Consider the following 19,413-nt stretch of genomic DNA (forward strand, 5'->3'; position numbering starts at 1 on the left):
ACTCTGAACCCCGAATCTTTGCAGAAGTCCTAAACAGGATTATGCTTTGCCAAGGAAACTCTCTTCTCGGCAAAGCTGCCTGCCAGGACTTTTGACCACTGTGAAGATATTCTCCTCTCACTATTAAACTTTGCTATCTCCCTAACAGGACCTCTGGACTAAGAAGTCTGTCTTCTTAGCAGGCTGGCTTGTCAAGTGCCAATAAATCCCTTTTATGCCACACAGATTTCAGGTCTGGGAAATCTTTCGCATTGGACCTGCCCCGCCCAGAGGGATTCCCCACCCGAATTCTCACACCTCATCACAAATACCACACCTCATCAGTACCAGAGTGAGACCAGTATCAGAGGAGAGGAGGAAGCACATATGTATATATGAGAGATACTACAAAGGTAAAATCAAAGAACTTTGCAACAAAGTTGCAGGATATTGGATATTGGGGGGAAAGAGAAGGAGAGTAATAAACTGAGAATGATACCTAGATGTGAACCTAGAAACCACAAGAATGAAGATCCACATGATAGTAATAGGGAAATTAGGAAGAACGGAGAGCTTAAAGGGGGAGAAGGGGACATGAGTTTAGTTTTGGACATGCTGATTTTAAGATGGAACATCTAGTTCAGGTAGTTGGAAATGTAAGATTGAAAAGTAGGGAGAGATGTTAGGGCTGGATAAATAGATCTTAGTGACCTCTGCTTAAAAATGGCAATTGAAGCAAAGATAGCTGATAATATCTACTAGGTTAAGATTGAGAAGTAGGAAGAGACATTAGGGCTAGATAAATAGATCTTAATGATTTTTGCTTAGAAATGACAAATAAAACTAGGGAAGCTGATAAGATCACCAAGTGAAATACTATAGAGGGAGAAGAGAAGAGCCAGAAAGGAGCCTTGGAGAACCTCCAAGTTTCCAAGTCAAAGAAATAATATTACAAGCAGAAAGAATTTACCAAAGAACTACAATCCAGATCACACAAAACTTGGTAACAATTACATTACAGAAGAGAAAATCCTGAAATGCCTATTCCAAAACAAATCAAGAATAATCCTGTTTAATTGACCATAATCATGCCAGGGGTGATGGATTATGGGGTAGAATGGACATTTAAGGGCTGAGTAGAAACTATAAAATGAAAACCTCTGAACCCAGAGAAACCCAGAAAGGCAAATACATTAGAGCAATTGGAATGGGGCTATAAGAAAGAAGCGCTTGCATTCTAATGGGGTAGAAGAAACAAATGTCTTTTTGGAATGAAAATGTATGCTGAGAACACAAAAACATTTTTTTTTAAAGTAGTTTTATTTTGTTTTAAAGGAAGAAAGAAAAGGGAGGAGAAAAAGATATACAATTGAGGGAAAATGAGGGAGGAGGAGAAAATTACTATTTCACATATTTTTAAGAAGATCGTAAAACCATAAGAAATGGATCATAAAACCATATGCAGAAATGAGCATCTCGTTATCTCATTTTTTTTATGAATGAGTTGAAGGAAGGTTGAAAACACACATACACACACACACACACACACACACACACACACACACACACACAGAATTTGTTGTAAAAATACATCAAACTGAAATGGATATGGAGGGACCAAGACAAGGGGTACAGAAGACTAGAATCAGGGAAGGAAAACAAGCAAAACCTACTTCAGTTTCAAAAAGCTGGTTAACTAAGGATGGGATTAAAAAGAAGCAAAAAAGTGTAAGAAACAGAGATGGAGGTCAAGACTTAGTAAAGAGAATGAAAGAATAAGAAAGCTGCTTCAATTATAGGGTACTAGCATTACTTGACTATCTCTTTCTTTGTAGAGGGTGATGAGGGGGAAAAGTTATGAGATTATGATAGAAGGAACAGAATTAATAATCCTAACAGTGAATATGAAGATGATGAACTCACCTATCAAATGGATGAGGAAAACAGAATGAACTTAAAAGGAGAATCCAACAATATATTGCTAACAAAAAACATGAGCCAAGAGTAGCTATGTATGCCTTTAAACCCAGCTTCTGGAAAGGATGAGTTTGAAGCTCTTAAGCTCAGAAGTTCTTAGCTGCAATGAGTTATGCCGAGTAGTGAGACCAAGTACAGTAGTTGTGAGCCCCCAGGAGAGGTGGGGAGGATCAGGTTATCTAAGGAGAGGCCACAAATTGAGGTCAAAGATTCCACACTAATCAAAGTGGAACTGAGTCCATGAGTATCCTTGCTTGTATTTCCTACCTGGATGAAAAAGGAGACTCAATCTTTAAATCATAAATAACAATAACAATAATAAAAATTTACAAAAAAAGAAATATGCCTGAAATAAAGATTTACAGAGTTAAAAATGAATAACTAGCGTTTATTATGCTTTGACAAATTAAAAAAAAAAAAAAACCCACACGTAAAAAGATTTAAAAAAGATAAGCAGCAAAACTACCATATGGCTTAAGGCATTAAGAATAATGAAATAATCAATATTTAATATACATGCATCTCAACATGTATGTATTTCAGTAAGTGTCTAAGCAATGGCATCTAAGTATTTGAAAGGAAAGTTATTTGAATTGCAAGAAACAAAAAACAACAAAACAATAACAGAACCTAAAGGACATTTCAAAACTAGATAAGTCTAATTCAATGAAATTCAAAATTAAAAGAAGTCTTAATAATTTAATCTAAAGTTCTGGTAGGTCAAAGAACAAATATAGAGACAAATCAGACACATATAGAAAAAATAAAGAAATGAAAGAAATGAATACAACATACCCATACTTTTCAGATAAAACAGTCAAATAAGTCTTTAGGGGAAAGAGAATATCTCTCAACATTTTCATTAGTAAAAAAAAGATAGTACAGATCAATGATAAGCATGCAACTAAAAAGGAGGAGGAAGAGGGAAACAAGTTTAAAAAGCAGACAAAAACAAAAACTAAATTATTCTGACAATCAAATAAAAAAATTTAAATTAAGAAATTTATTGAATTGATAAATAAAACTAGTAAGTAGTTTTTTTTTTTCCCAGAAAAACTAATAAATAGGTAATTTGATTTTTTTAACCAAGGAAAATCAAATTTACACTACCAAAAATTAAAAAGGAAGATTTGCAATTACTAGAAATTATTTTGCTCAATTATGTGCAAAAACCCCACTATTAACAGTAAGTGAAATGGGTAGATATTTATTTTTTAAATTTCTTAGGTTAAGACATAAAAGAGAATTTAAATAATCTAATGAGGGAGAAGGGGAAGGATGGGTGTTAGATAAGAAATTGAACAAGCCACAAAGGAATTTCCAAAGGAAAGAAAGAAAAAAATCCAAGATCAGATGGATTTAATATTTGTAATAAAGGCCTTTCCAAAGAAGATCAGGGTAAAGCCATAATATCTGTTCTCTGTTTCCACTATTATTTGATATGATTTTAGAAATGCAGTCTTTTTTTTAATTAAAGGACTAAAATAGACATAGAATAAACAAAATTATTTCTTTTTTGAGAACAGTATGATGGTTTACTTAAAAAAAAAAAACCATAGAGTTCCCCCCAAAATTAATCGAAACAAAATTAATAATTCAGTTAAGTGGCATAAAATAACATAATTCCCTCCCAGACATTGTTTGTATATATAATCAATAAAACCCAGCAGAAAGGACAAAGAAATTTTATTCAAAATAACTAAAGGATGTATAAAACATTTGGGATTGTACTTACTATCACACATAGGAATTACATTAAGACAACCACAAAACATTTTTTATTGAAATAAAGTCAGACCTAAAAAATGAAGAGATACAAACTGTTCATGGCTGGGCCTTACCAATATAATAAAAATTACAATACCACCTAATTAATTTATAGATTCAGTGCCATGCCAATTAAACTACTGATAATTTTTTCTATAAAACAAGAAAAATAATTTTAAAAAATTCATCTGGAAAAACAAAAACATCTCAAGGGAAATAATGGGAAAAAAATGTGAAAGGGGACCTAGCAGAGTACCAGATCTCAAACTTTATTACAAAATATAATCATCAAAGGGTTTTGATACTGCTTTAAAATTAAAAATAAATATTGAGATACCAGAGAATCAGAAGCAATCAAATATAGTAACATAATGCTTGGTAACTGAAAGATTTCAACAGTTGAGTATTCATTATTCAACCCCAAAATACTAGGAAAACTGAAAAGAAGTTTGGCAGAAATCAGATGTAAGCACCAAATGGATTCAAAATCTAAATATAAAAGGTCATATCATAAACAAATTAGAGGAATGGTATAAGAAATACCTTTTATACACCTGAATAGGGAAAGAGCTCTTTGATAAGGGATACCCAGTAATAATAACTATATTTTAAGAAAAGAAATTTTGTAAGAATTAAGAAACTCTGATCAATGCAATAAGGAGTCTCAACTAGAAAGACTTAATGAATAATAATGCAAGATATTTCCCTCTAAAAGAGTGGTGATAAACTTTCCGGGTACAGAATGAAACATATTTTCAGGCAAAAAAAAATGAGATTTTTTTTTTGCTTGAATATGATTATTTATTACAAGGGTTCTGTTTTTCCTTTTTTCAGTGGAGGGAGAAAATACAGAAAAGATAGAGTAGTAATATTACTTCACACACACCCCACCCAAAAAAATGAAGAAAGAAAAGGTTTTTCAAAAAGAAAAAGACAAGCAGGGGAGTTGGGCATATGGAATTTTAAATACTTTTCATAGACTATTTTTAAAAATACATACTATACCTGATATTGGTGGTTTCATGTATTCATCTTCTTCTGTTACCTTTTCTGTACGAAAATGTTTTGGCTACTGGTAAAGGGTGTTTAAATGCAACATAAAAATTAAAAACTAGGCAAATGAAGCCAGAATTTTTCCTCATTAGAATGTAAGCTCCCAGGGAGCAGAATGACTTTTCTATTTGTATCCCCAGTATTTAGCATAGTACTCTGCACTTAATAATGCTTAATAAAAAATTTATTCATTCAATTCAATTACATGGGAGCTAGTCAATTGGAAAAAAAACCATAAATAGCAAATTTCTCTGATGAAAGCCTAATATCTAATATAAGAAATTGATAAGAACAAGTTATTCACAAAGTTAAACACAAGTTATTCCCTAATAGATAAAATGTCAATATACAGTCAAGATTGGTGATTGTTTTTTTTCCCCAAGTTTTGTTGATGTGTTATTTTTTTATGTTACACTATAAATATTTACACATTAGTTACATTTCATGAAAAATTAAAACAGTTAAATAAAACAATGTAGTGAGGTCATCTGTAAGTTCATGTAATAGTTCACATCTCTATTTTTAAAATTCCCCCAATTATTTTCTCTCCTCATACCCAGTTCCCGGAACACATTTTAAAAAGCAAACAAATTCTAGTAACAAATATGCATGATCAGGCAAAAAAAAAAAAAATCCCATATATATATGTATAAAATGTATGTGTATATATATGTGTGTGTATATGTATGTGTATATATGTCTTCAATATGCTAAATCTGTCATGTCTCTATAATGGATAACATCTTTTTTTTTTAATCATTTGTTCTCTGGAATCAGGAACAATCACTGTTATCAGCTTTCAAAGTTATTTTTACAGTACTGATATTATTTAAGTTGTTCAGAACTCTCTCATTTCCTTATTCATCAGTTTATAAAAGCCCTCAAAATTGTTCATTTATATAATATTGATACTACAATATAAATTATTCTTTTATTTCTATTCACTTCACTAGGTACAGCTTGAGTCTGTCCATGTCTTTTTGAAATTATTTATTTCCTCTGTTCTTCTGCCATTCCATTTATAAACCATAACTTATTTAGCTATTTTTCAATTATTGTACATCTTCTTAGTTTTTTTGCTATAACACACTATAATAATACAAGAAAGTATAAGAAATTGGTTTGAATCTCAGTTCTGTACCAAGTTATACTATCTCTTCAGGTCTCCATTTTCTCCCTTGTAGAAGGCCCAGATGAGAAAACATTACAGGATCACAGCTAAAAAGAAGGGACTTCAGAAACCATCTTGTCTAGGCCCCTCATTTTATAGAGGAAAGGACTAGGGGAGTCCCAGGAAGGTTAAGTAAGGGACTTGCCCACAATCACACAAGAAATGTCAGCGTTAGGATTTGAACCCAGACCCTGTCACTTCAGGGAGATTTTTCCACTGTATCACACTGCTTCCAATGTCCTCTAAGATGTTCTTCAAGGTACTTTCTGACTCTAAATTTTAGGATCTATGACATCAGAAGTCTGGTGTTTGTTTTAATTTATTAAGTGAAACTTAAATTCCAGTCCCTTGAGTTTCATAATACTGTTAGGAAAAAAGTTCTTTATCCACAAAAATTACTTTATATTGTTTTCATGTTCATTCAACATACACTTGTTTATTTAGTACCTATAAGTGTGCTAGATTTTAAAGGAGATATGAAGATAAAAGAGGCAGGACCTGCTCTCAAAAAACTAAACTAGTAAAGGAGATTAAAATATAGCAAAACAAAGAAAATGCCACTTTATATTTCTCTGTAGAGGCAGCATGACAGCTAGGATTCAAGGACCAAATCCAACTGAGCCTTTCAGTGCTTTAGGCAACTCTGATACATCCAATTGCAGAGAAGGTGCCAGAGGAATTGTACCAGTGAAATCACAGAGAAAAGCCTCATCCCTATCCACTTTCATCTGTATATGACTTTTTCCATTTTATAAAGCATCAGATACATTTTCTAGTTTAATTATCACAAGTAGGCAAAGCAGATAATAATAATAACAATGATAACACATAGCGTTTTAAAGTCTAAAAAGCACTTTACATATATTATCTAATACGATCCCCAAAAGAAGCCTCTGAGGTAGTTACTATCATTATTCCCATATTACAGATGAGGATCTAATATGATCCCCAAAAGAAGCCTCTGAGGTAGTTACTATCATTATTCCCATATTACAGATGAGGAAACTGAGACTTAAAGAGATCAAATGATTTTCCTAGCTTGAGTCAGCTATGAGTATCTGGGGCAGTACTTTAAATCTGGTCTTTCTAATCCCAGAGCCAAAACTACCAAGGTGACTCACAGATATCATTATTAACCATTTTACAAAGGAAGAAAAATAGGATCAGAGAAGCTAAAGTCTCATAATTGACAAATAATAGATCAAGAATTAAACTCAGGTCATTCTAATTCCCATTTACTCTACATTGACCTCTTAAAATTAAGCCCTGCAGCCCTGACAGAATTTCACCACAATTCAGATTCTGAACACTGGCTTTTATCTCAAGTAATTATTAAGGTGAGCCTCAGTCTTGGTCCTATTTCACAACTCCAAATCCTGAGCTGAAGCTAAAAACAGTCCAGCTGTCTGACAATTGATGAGTGCCAAGGAGTTCCTTTTCAGGTAAAAAGTTGTCCTCTGATGGTGGTCGAGGATGAGAATATTGAGGGGTTCCGTTGGTAATTGGATTGGCCTTAAAGTTTGGCATAGGTCAGCAAAATAATAATTTAATAAGACCTTCCCTTTTGAACAAGAAATATTTATGTAGGTTATCCAAATTATCCATACAACATAATATAATTGAATATTAAGTCTAACATGTTACTTTTTAGTCTACAAAATTTCACAAAGCACATATGTATCTGTATGTATATATAAATATATATTATACATACTTATTAATACATGTATATATATATATGTATGCATACAAACCAAACTAGAACAAATTTCCAACTAAACCCCTTTCTTACTTATGACATACAACTCCTTAATACCCTCTTCTACTTTTAGTGATCCTCTTTATTGTATTCCCAGATTGTCTCTCTCTCTAACCTCACATAGACGATATACTTAGGAATTTTAATCTGGAAAATAAGGAAGGGTTAAGAAGAGAAAAAAAATAGAAATTTCAAATAATGGAGCTACATTGAAGAAAATGGAGGGGGAGTGGAACTCACAGGAATCAATGTTAAGACCCTAAGTGATACGATCTGGTATTATTAAATTGAGATTTTTCTTTAAATATATATATATATATTTAAATCATCTTACTAACTAGTGGCAAATATTTGGTACTTTTTCATTCTTAAATTTCCTGGATCTGTGCTTAACTTGCATTCTTTATCCCAAATGAATGTAGCTACAAGGATTTATTTGGAGAATATCTCTCTCCTATTGTTCCTTTGAAGGAAGCATTTGCTTCTTCCACAGATGCTATTCTGTTAATCTTGAGGTAATAAGTTAACACTGTAAGTATTTTTTAAAAGCTTGAATTATCACCTGTTAAGGATAATATAGAGGGTATTCTTACTTTGAGTGAGACTGGACTAGAAGATCTAGGAAACTGGATATAGAATCATCTTGATATCTTCCAAATTCTTGAATTAAAAATTTTCTACAGCACTTGCAGGGCAGTACACATAATAGGTGCTCAATTAATGTTTGTTGATTAACTGATTATTCCATTTGCTAAATTATTAAATTTAAAACAAGACACTTTCCTCATCTTAGTGTTCAATCCCATAAAAATTTTATCTGTATATATACACCTATATGTTTTTATATGTATGTGTATCCTTCAAAATAGTCACCATGTGACTCTTCATCCTCATCATCTATACTATGATGTTTTGATCTAGATAAATTCTTTACCTTTTGAACATATTCTATAGAGTGTAGCTTATTTTCCTACCCAGGTATAATTCAATTCAACAAATATTTATGAATCACTTGCTGCTATAGAAAATATTCACTAATTCATGCACTTCCTTCCAGAACTTGTTACATAATATTAACACATTAAAGAGGACATTGAATATTTTTCTTGTTTCAAATGGGCATGGCTCTATTCTTGTGCTCTTCTCAAGAAGGCATATGCTTTTGCAAAACTCCTATAAAACAAAGATTTTTAGCCTTTTCTCAAAAACTAGTATAACAATAATAAGGAATGAATTGATAATTTCTAGATATTTTCATCAACATAGCCCCAACACATAAATATTTAAATATCAGCTCATAGGATAATGTCAAAAATAATACAGAAGATATTTCTGCAGTGAGTGAGATTGGACTAGATGATTTGGAACACTGAACAGTGAATAAGGAATGGAAAGAAAATTAGAGGCCTTTTAGTTTTCACTTTTATAAATATGAAAAATGAGGCCCAAAAAATCTAAGTTTTCTTCTCAAAGTTTTCACTCTAAGATTCTACAATTCCAAAATAATTTTCTTGACAGTTTTAATAGTGGTACTATCACTGTGATTTCTGCTCTATGTAGTACCTTCCTCAATTCACTGTTCTTTTAATCACTAGACTGAGTCTCTTCTGCTTTACACTATCTTGTATTTCTTATGGATACCAAATTCCCATAATTTTAAGATCTTATAGCCATTTGAAATGAAAAAAAAAACATGTTGAAATTATTTAGTCAGCATAATATCACAATATAGCTACAACATGAGTGTTATAGTTTGTAAACACTGCTTCTAAGAGGGCCAACCAAAATGAAAAACAACACAGTATTAAAGAATCTATGACCCTTAAACATCAAAAAACAACAAAGCATATTCAAACATCCACAAAAAGGCCCCTAATTTTTTAAAAAAAAAAAAAAAAGGAAAAAAGGAAAAAAGAAAAGGAAACCTTAAACCTTTCTCTGCCATGTGTACAATTCATTTGTTCGATGCTCTGAGGGAACTGTCCGTTTCAGCACCACAGCATTAAACCTTATCAAATGCTGAGAGAACAGAGGTCCCAGACTGGGTCTCTAAGAAAAAAGTCTAATTAACCTCATGAAATATCCAAAAGTAAGGAAACTCAGATATTTAAATTAAGATAAACAGAATGTGTTTCACTTTATTCTGCATTAACAAGCAGCTTAGAATGATTTTTTTAAAAGCCTCTGATTCTGGAGTTAAGAGAGTTCCAATCTTGCCTATATGACCTTGGGTATATAGGACCTCTGAACCTCAATTACTTCAACTGTAAAATTAAAAGATTAGACCATACAGCTTCTGAGGTTCCTTCCAGCTGTAGAGCAATGATCATATGATTCTTTCTAAAAGAGGTTTTGTGGCAAAATGGATATGGCACCAGACTTGGGAGTCTGAAAGACCACAGTTCAAATCTAACTTCAGACATTCACTAGCTGTGTGACCCGCTTAACTGTTCTATGCCTCAATTTCCTCATTTGCAAAATGAGGGAATTGTACTTTATGGCTTCTCAAGGTCCCTTCCCATTCTAAAACTACAATCCTACAATCATGAAATAAAATCTCCCGAAAATTCTGCTTATGATGAGGAAAAAACCTTGAGGATCACATGCCAAAAGTAAAAAAAACAAAAACAAAAAAACTTAAATACTTGTCTGCCAGGCACTGTGTCTATGCACAAGAAATCCATAAGTTTGCTTCCCCTCCACCATCCTTAAGAAAGAGTTCTGAAAGCACATACCTTGAATCAGAGATATAGAGGACAGGCTCCTGGCCCTCTCCAAGGAGAGCCTTGATTTCTAGGACAGAAAATGCTTGCTGGACACCAAACCATCCCCCTAGCAATCAAATTCTCTTTCAGCGAGAAGTGCAGGCCTTATGGGTCATGAGTTCCCATGAAAAAAATGCTGCAGTATTTCCAGAACCAGGTTACAGACAATGTGCTACTGTACAAAGCTCTCAGCCTTCTAAGCTCCACTCCCCAGAGTCTCTGCCTTTAGGAATCCCACCAGGAAGTCAAATCATCCCTTGAATTATTTGCATTACACATCAAAATTGTTTAATAGGGTGGGGACAGGGGTGGGGAAATTAAATTCTTCCTCTCTCCCAAAACATAAGGTAAAATACTTAAATAAATGTTGAAAAACCCACCACATCTACAACCTATCTTGGAAAGCTCAAACACCTCTGAAGCTCCCCCTCCAGGGGACCTCTACATTGAAATTTCAGAAAACATTTACAAAAAGGACTCTTAAGGAACCCCAAGTTCCTTAATCCTACTTCCCATTTCCACCTCTAATTCTCCTCTGATGCCCAGTATGGGATCAGCAGCCGTTTCCCACTTAAGGCAGAATCTGCAGCTTACTACCACCTCCCCACATTTGAATATATCAGGTACATTTGCAAACTTCCCCTCTTCCCCACCAAACTGATGACACATTCTACAGGGACTGGCCCCAAGCTGTATAGCCTCCAGATGTTCAAGCTGTATAAAATGTATTCCCCACTCTTCTTCCCAATGTAAGGGAAGGGAGGAGAGACCACTAAAGGTAGATGGCACTGGGTGGGGTAGTTGGAAAGGGACTTAATGAAAGAATCCTATTGATCAAGTTGGAAATCAAAAAATCAATTCCTTTTCATCTGGAAAGTCGAGGGCATTTGAAGGGGTCTGGAAACCTTCCCTTAACCCCCCAGAAAGTTCAGTGCCAGGTCTCCACTGGTGGCTGCGCTGGTGTTCAAGGGATGAGGCTGAGCTACAAGGGGAAATGCGGAGGCCTTGCAGTCCCAGGAGTGGGGGGAGGAGAGGTGTGGGGAGAAAAGAGATGGAAGGAGCACAGAAGCCCCCCGCCCCCATGGCTGACAAACAGCCCTTGGTGCCGAATGCAAACATGAACCCCAGTTTGCTGGTGCTGCAGCGGCTGGGAAGGGGCTGCAGGAGCTGGGGAAGAGAGAGGCAGGCGCTGCATCGGCTGGTGTGGGGGGGGGGTGGGGGTGGGGGATATTCTGAAAGTGATGTACTCCTTAATGCAGGCGCCGGAGCCCTTCCGGGAGTGGGAAAGGTGGATTCCAAAGGCGAGTCCTAGACGCCCCGAGCCTCCCTAGACTCTCGGCACCAGGGGGTAGGGAAGGATGGCATCGGGGGTATGGGAAAGGCAGAATCGGGGGCGCAGAGACCCGAGAGTCCCTTTCTGCAGCCGAGAATATTCCGGGAACGGGAGGGACGCAGGCAAGGAGGGGAAGGAGGGCAGGGGCGAGGGGCGAAGCTCAGCCCCCGACCACTGCAGCCCGGGAAGAGGCCCCGGACCCGGCCCACAAGGTCTGCTCCGGGCCGCGAGCGCTGCCCCCAGGAGGGACACGAGCCCCCCAAGGCTCCGAGGGATGGAGAGCGGGCGAGGCGTGGGGGAAGGGGACGGGGTTGTCCGGGATCCCTGAGCGGGCTCCGAGACCCCGGGAGGCCGCGCGGGGCGGGCGGCCCAGAGTCCGGTCACCCGGCACCCCGGGGAGGCGGGCGGGAGGCGGCGGCGGCCCCGGCCCCGGCAGCCCCTCCGCGCACTCTGCGGCAAAGCCCCTGACGGGGTGGCCGGGCCGGGGGTTCCCGAGGAGGAGCCGAGGCCCTCGGCGGAAGGCGAGGGGGCACTTACGGCAAAGGCTGCGAGGGAGGCGGCGGCGGCCCTAGCGCGGGGCCCGGGAGGCGCGGCCGGACTGCAGAGAAGCCGAGGCTGCGGCGGGCGGGACTGCGGTGGGCGCCATCTTGGAGCGCTCCGCGCGCCCGCCCCCCCGCGCCGCTCCCCGCGCCGCCGCCCGAGTCCTTGCATAATTGATGACTCGGGCCAGCCGCGCGCGCGGCGTCGCGCCCGCTCCCCCCCCCCTCCCCGCCCCGGCCCGCCTCGGGAGCGAGCGCGACCGTGACTCGGGCAGAGACTGGGAGAAAGGGACAGGGACAGAGATAAACAAGGAGAGAGAGAGAGACAGAGAGACAGCCGGGCTTGGAGAGAGACAGAGAGAGAGAGAGACAGCCGGGGATGGAGAGAGACAGAGAGACAGCCGGGCTTGGAGAGAGACAGAGAGAGAGAGAGACAGCCGGGGATGGAGAGAGAGAGAGAGAGAGAGAGAGAGAGAGAGAGAGAGAGAGAGACATTGGGGAGAGAGACAGAGAGACATGGGCTTGAGAGACAAGAGAGAGAGAGAGACATGGAAGGGAAGACGAGAGAGAGAGAGAGAGAGAGAGAGAGAGAGAGAGAGAGAGAGACATGGGATGAGAGAACAAGAGACAGAGAGAACTTTGAGAGAGACAGAGAGAAGGAGAGACATTGGGGATAAAAACAGAGAAGAGAGAGAAAAAATAAATACACGGATAAATACAAAACATCTGCTACTCCACCGGAAACAAAAGACGACGAACATCAAAGAGCATGAAGTTAAAACAAGAAACAACTGGGAGAAAGAACAAAACAAGAAGGAGCCCTTAAAGACAGAGAAAAACCTGGGTTGAAACAGAAAGAGAGAAGAGAAGAGAAAGAAGGGACATACAAGAGACAGAGAGACAGTCGATAAAACAAGAAAAAGAGACAATAGAAGAACAAGAGACAGCCGGGGATGGAGAGAGACAGAGAGAGAGAGAGAGAGAGAGAGAGAGAGAGAGAGAGAGAGAGAGACAGTGGGATGGAAGAGACAAGAGACAGCCTGGCTAAAGACAGAGAGAGAGAAGGAGAGAGAGAGAGAGAGAGAGAGAAATCTTGGAGAGAAAAAGAAACGGGAGGAGAGAGAGACAGAAGAGGGCCTGGAGAGACAGAGAGAAGAGAGACAACTGGGAAGAGAGAGACAGAGAGAAGAGAGGAGAGAGAAAGAGAGAGAGAGAGACTAAATTCCGGGAAAAAGAGAGTTTCGAGAGAGACAAGAGACAACTGATGGAGAGACAGACAGCTGGCTTAAAAGAGAGAGAGACAGAGAGAGAGAAGAAGAGAGAGACAGCGGTGGAGAAGAAAGAGACAAAAGGGGATGGAGAGAGACAGAGAGACAGCCGGGCTTGGAGAGAGACAGAGAGAGAGAGAGACAGCCGGGGATGGAGAGAGACAGAGAGAGAGAGAGAGAGAGAGAGAGAGAGAGAGAGAGAGAGAGAGAGAGAGAGACAGCCGGGCTTGGAGAGAGACAGAGAGAGAGAGAGAGAGACAGCCGGGATGGAGAGAGACAGAGAGACAGCGGCTTGAGAGAGACAGGAGAGAGAGAGACAGCGGGGAGAGACAGAGAGACAGAGACAGCCGGGGACAGAGAGACATTTGAGAGACAGAGAAAAAAGGGATGGAGAGACAGAGAGAGAGAGAGACAGCCGGGGATGGAGAGAGACAGAGAAGAGAAAAGCCGGGTTGGGAGACAGAGAGAGAGGAGAGAGAACAGGGGGATGGGAGGAGAAGGGAGAGAAGAGAGAAGCGGGGTGGAGAGAGACAGGAAGGAGAGAAACAGCCGGGATGGAAGAGAGAGAGAGAGAGAGACAGCCGGGGAGGGAGAGAGACAGAGAGACAGCCGGGGATGGAGAGAGACAGAGAGAGAGAGAGAGAGACAGCCGGGGATGGAGAGAGACAGAGAGGGGAGGAGAGACAAAGCCGTGGGGAGAGAGAAGAGAGAGAGAGGCGGGGAGGAGAGAGAAGAGAGACAAAGCGGGGTGGAGAGAAGAGAGAAGAGAGAAGGGGGAGGAGAGAGACAGAGAGAGAGAGAAGCCGGTGGAGAGGCAGAGAGAGAAAGAGAGAGACAGCTGGGAGGAGAGAGAAGAGAGAGAGAAACAAAGCGGAAGGGAAGAGGAAGGAAACAGAAAGAAAAAGAGAGAGAGAGAGACCCGGGGATGGAGAAGAAAAGAGAGAGAGAAGGGGAGGAGAGAGACAGAGAGAGAGAGGGAAAGAGACAGGCGGGGATGGAGAGAGAAAGAGACAGAGAGAAGGGGGGTTTGGAGGAGAAGAAGAGAGAGAGAGAGAAAGGGGGATGGAGAGAGAAAGAGAGAACAGGGGGGAGGAGAGAAAGAGAGAGAGAGAGAGAGGACAGGGGGCATTTCTGGAGAACATTTAATATATAACTCTAAAACCAAAATGGTGTCCGGGAAACCCCAAACCCAAGAGAAATACCCCCCGAAAACAAAAATAATTTATTACCCGGGAACAAAAGGGGATTTAAAGGGAAAAAGAGACAAAAAAGGAACCCGGGGATGGAGGAGAAAAAGACAAAGAAAGAGCATAAAAAAACAAGAGAGAGAGAACAGCCATGGAGGAGAGACAAGAGAGAGAGGCTGGGTGAAAACAGAGAGAAAAAAGCCATTTTGAAGAGGACAAGGAACAGGGGAAAAATGGGGATGGAGAGAGACAGAGAAAGAGAAACGCCGGGGATAAAACAGAGAGAGAGAGAGACAGATGGAGAGAGACAGAGAGAAGAGAGGAACAAAGAGGAGAGAAAAAAAGGGGCTTGGAGAGACAGAGAAAAAGACAGGGGGAGGAGAGAAAGAGACAAAAGGGGTGGAGAGAACAGAGAGAAAAGGGGCTTGGAGGAAGAAGAGAGAGAAAGGGGATGGAGAGAGAGAGAGACAGCCGGGCTTGGAGAGAGAGAGAGAGAGAGACAGCCGGGGATGGAGAGAGACAGAGAGACAGCCGGGCTTGGAGAGAGACAGAGAGAGAGAGAAGCGGGGGGAGAGAGAGACAAGGAGGAGAGAGAAGAGAGAGAAGCCGGGAGGAGAGAGACAGAGAGAGAGAGAAAAGGGTGGAGAGAGACAGAAAAAAAAAGGGGAGGAGAGAGCAGAGAAAGGGGAGGAGAGAGAAAAGCGGGCTTGGGAGAGAAGAGAAAGAGAAGCCGGGATGGAGGAGACAGAGAGAAGGGGCTCTGGAGAGAAGAGAGAGAGCATTGGGGATGGAGAGAGACAGAGAGAGAGAGAGCCGGGGATGGAGAGAGACAGAGAGACAGCCGGGCTTGGAGAGAGACAGAGAGAGAGAGAGACAGCCGGGGATGGAGAGAGACAGAGAGACAGAGAGACAGCCGGGGATGGAGAGAGACAGAGAGAGAGAGAGACAGCCGGGGATGGAGAGAGACAGAGAGACAGAGAGACAGCCGGGGATGGAGAGAGACAGAGAGAGAGACGGGGATGGAGAGAGACAGAGAGACAGCCGGGGATGGAGAGAGACAGAGAGACAGAGAGACAGCCGGGGATGGAGAGAGAGAGACGGGATGCAGAGAGACAGAGACAGAGAGACAGCCAGGGATGGAAAGACAGAGACAGAGAGAGAGAGGTAGGGAGGGAGGAAGGGAAGAGGAAGAAGAGAGGGAGAGGGGGAGGGAGGGAGGAAGAGAGAGACAGACAGACAGACAGAGATAGGGAGGGAGGAAGGGAAGAGGAGGGAGGGAGGAGAGAGGGGGAGAGAGAGAGGGGAAGGGAGGGAGGAAGAGAGAGAAAGAGAGACAGAAAGAGAGACGGGGTGGGGGGAGAGGGAGAGAGAGAAGGGAAAGGGGAAGGGGAAGAGGAAGAAGAAGAGGAGGAGGAAGAAGAAGAAGAGGAGGAGGAAGAAGAAGAAGAGGAAGAGGAAGAAGAAGGAGGAGGAGGAGGAAGAAGAAGAGGAAGAGGAAGAAGAAGGAGGAGGAGGAGGAGGAGGAGGAGGAGGAGGAGGAGGAGGAGGAGGAGGAGGAGGAGAAGGAGAAGAAGAAGAAGATACAGACCGGGAGAGACGGTGGGAGAGAGAGTGGACACAGGGAGACAGACAGAAAGAGACGGGGAGCGGGATACAGACAGTGACAGAGATAGAGACTCACACAGAGGAAAAGTCATAGAGATAGAAGACAGAGACTGGGATGGAGGCTGAAAGGGAGATGGAGAGAAAGGCAGAAACGCCTGCCCTGATCCAGCCAACCCTACCGACCAAGCTCGCTCTCGGTTATCTGGGCAAAAATCTAGACTAAATCCACAAGCTTTCCTTCCCACCCCAAACCTCCATGCAAGCACAGTCTCAGTTATTCGGGCAGGAACTCCGCATAGTAATTCTTCATTCACCCTGAGCACACATACTCGCTCTTGGTTTTCCAAGATGGGCAATCCACAGAATCCAAAAACTTTTCCTTGCCCTCTCCTACACACACACACACACACACACACACACACGTGTTCAATTATCCAGACAAGGAACCCCGTATGAACCAAAACACTTTCCCTTCCTTCCCCAACCCCTCTGCAAACACCACTGGCTTGCACCTCCTTTCAAAACAAAAATTATTCTTCCCCATTCCCAGCGCCCCACCCGACACACTAAAGTGAAATTAACAAGTTTTAGAGAGTTTTTTTGTTTTGTTTTCGGGGCAAGCCCTGGATAGTCTAAAGTTGAATAATGAAATAGTACTCTCTTGATTTAGATCGGGAAGGAGTGAAGAAGCGTTATTTCTTTGTCATTCATTCATTCAACAAGCTTATATTAGATGCCAGCTAAGAAAATCATCCACAGTCAAATCAATATTTCCATTACCTGGTGGAAGGGCTAATACAAGATAAGCCCTTTTTGCTTCCCTTCCCATTCATAAGTCTCTTCCCACTACGCAGAAAGTGTAGTCTAATTAAAATTCAAATTTCTTGAGCGCAGGAACTGTCTTACCTTTGTATTGCAAGCCCAAGGGGTCGTTAGCCTAGTGCTGAACAAGTTATAAGTCAAAACAAATGTTTTCCTTAATTAATTTCATTTTTCCCAAGAGTCTGGCACCTTGCTAGAAGCCAAATGTGTGGAAACATAAAACAACTCTTCATGTCATCAAGAAATATACATTCTATGGGTCCGTTTATTCTACTAATATTTTTTAACAGTTACATTATTCCTCCTTTGTCCCGAAAGTGGACCCTTCTGCCAGAGGTCAAAGGACTGACCAAAATATTCCACAATGCCATTGTAATGCCACATTTTGCCAAGTTCCCTTATGATCACCAACTTTTGGAAAACTAAGGAATAAAATTCCAGATTAGAGAAAAAATAAAATTTTAACAAGTGGACAGAGGGCTCTGGCATAAAGATTTAAAAAAAAAAAAAAAAAACAGATTTCTTACCTTCCAAAGGCAGTATGTTTCAGTGATCTCAGAGAAGTATATTATCAACCAATCAGGGTATGAGGCCATAAATTGCATCCCAACCTCCTCCAAATACTAGTCTAGAAGCTAGTCAATCACTCCTATGCCAACATCCCACCCTAACCCCTCACATCACTGTGCAAGATTCAACCTCCTAACACTGGGAAATGAATGTGGACTACTTGCATTTTTGTTTTTCTTCCCAGGTTATTTTTACCTTCTGAATCCAATTTTTCTTGTGCAACAAGAGAACTGTATGGATCTGCACACATATATTGTATATAAGATATACTTTAACATGTATAAAACTGCCTGCCATCTAGGGAGGGGGATGTAGGGAGGGAAGGGAAAAGTTGGAACATAAGTGAGTGCAAGGGACAATGTTGCAAAAATTGCCCATGCATATGTTCTGTCAATAAAAAGCTATAATAATAAAAGATTCAACTTCCTACTACTATCTAGGTGTTGGCCCTTCTTGTACTTACAGCCTACTGCCTATAACTGCAAAAGTGCCAGCGGGAAAATCCTCTCCTCTCCCCTGCCCCCCTGCTACCCATGCTCCCCACATACTCAACTTTTGCCCCTTCCCTTTTGTTTTGTGCCAGGTTTTGACAACTGTAGCAAGATACAGCAACTAGGAAAAGTGCTATTTTTCTGGGGTAGTAACTAGTAAAAAGCCTTTCACCACCTTTTTAGAAGCTACTGAGTGAGTCTCATAAAATGAGTTGCCACACCCGGGTTGCAATCTATAGCACAGATTTCATTATAAACCCATCTAACTTTGACATTCCCAGAATTCTATCCCTTTATTCACTCAGGTTCACAACCTAGATCCAGGTCATCCTGGATTCCTCCCTCTCCTTTACATTATATATGCAAAGAGTTGCCCATCATTATGCCTTTCCGTATCACTGCTTCTACCTCCACAACATGAGTTTCATTCCTCCAATTTATATGGCCACCAACCTAATTCAAGCCCTCATCTGTACTGCTGCAATCACTTCCCAATTGGTATTCCTGCCTCCACTCCAATCCATTGTTCATCCAGCTACCAAATGATGTTTCTTAAGCTAGGTATGATCATATTACCTCTCAGTCCCTCTCAAATTCCAGAGGCTCCCTATTGAATCTAGGATCAAATATCAAGTTCTCTGATATTTAAATCCCTTTTAAAATCTGGTCCCAATTAACTTTTCTACACTTATTATACTTTACTCTGTAGCACTTTAGAGACCAGCCAAACTGATTTTCTTGGCTTCATACTCATATAAAAACACAATGAAAATATCTAACCATGAATAGAAAATTAAGACATGATACCGAATTTTAACCAAAACCATGGAGGGAAAGGAAAAAAATGTATTTATATGAAAACTTTCTGCTCAGGTGAAATAGAAGCCTTGCTAGGTGCTTTTGTGTTGTATATGGTGAAAAGAAACTTAATTCCTTCTGAATAGCTCTTCTATTCACTATTGGGACCTATTATTCATAGGTTAGTATATCAATAAAAAAAATCTAAAAATTAATTCACCTACTTTGCTAGCTACACTAATATAATTAGCTAAATGACTTATTACTAGCAAACAATTATTACTTTCAAGTCCATCTTATCTTCCAGAGCAAACAGATTTTTTTGGAAA

General features: G+C 40.4%; 1 protein-coding gene across 2 annotated transcripts in view; it reads right to left on the reverse strand.

Annotated features, from left to right (window-relative positions):
* The window catches only part of SCN8A (sodium voltage-gated channel alpha subunit 8), a 203,430-nt gene extending 190,916 nt beyond the window's left edge, over positions 1-12,514 (reverse strand). For both annotated transcript variants that reach the window (XM_031937853.1, XM_031937852.1), the window contains exon 1: positions 12,342-12,514. The gene's annotated coding sequence lies outside the window, so the exon portion shown is untranslated. The remainder of the gene's footprint in view (positions 1-12,341) is intronic.
* Between the last annotated feature and the right edge of the window lie 6,899 nt (positions 12,515-19,413).

This window comes from Sarcophilus harrisii, chromosome 5, assembly GCF_902635505.1.
Source record: "Sarcophilus harrisii chromosome 5, mSarHar1.11, whole genome shotgun sequence".
NCBI classification, from domain to species: Eukaryota; Metazoa; Chordata; class Mammalia; order Dasyuromorphia; family Dasyuridae; genus Sarcophilus; species Sarcophilus harrisii.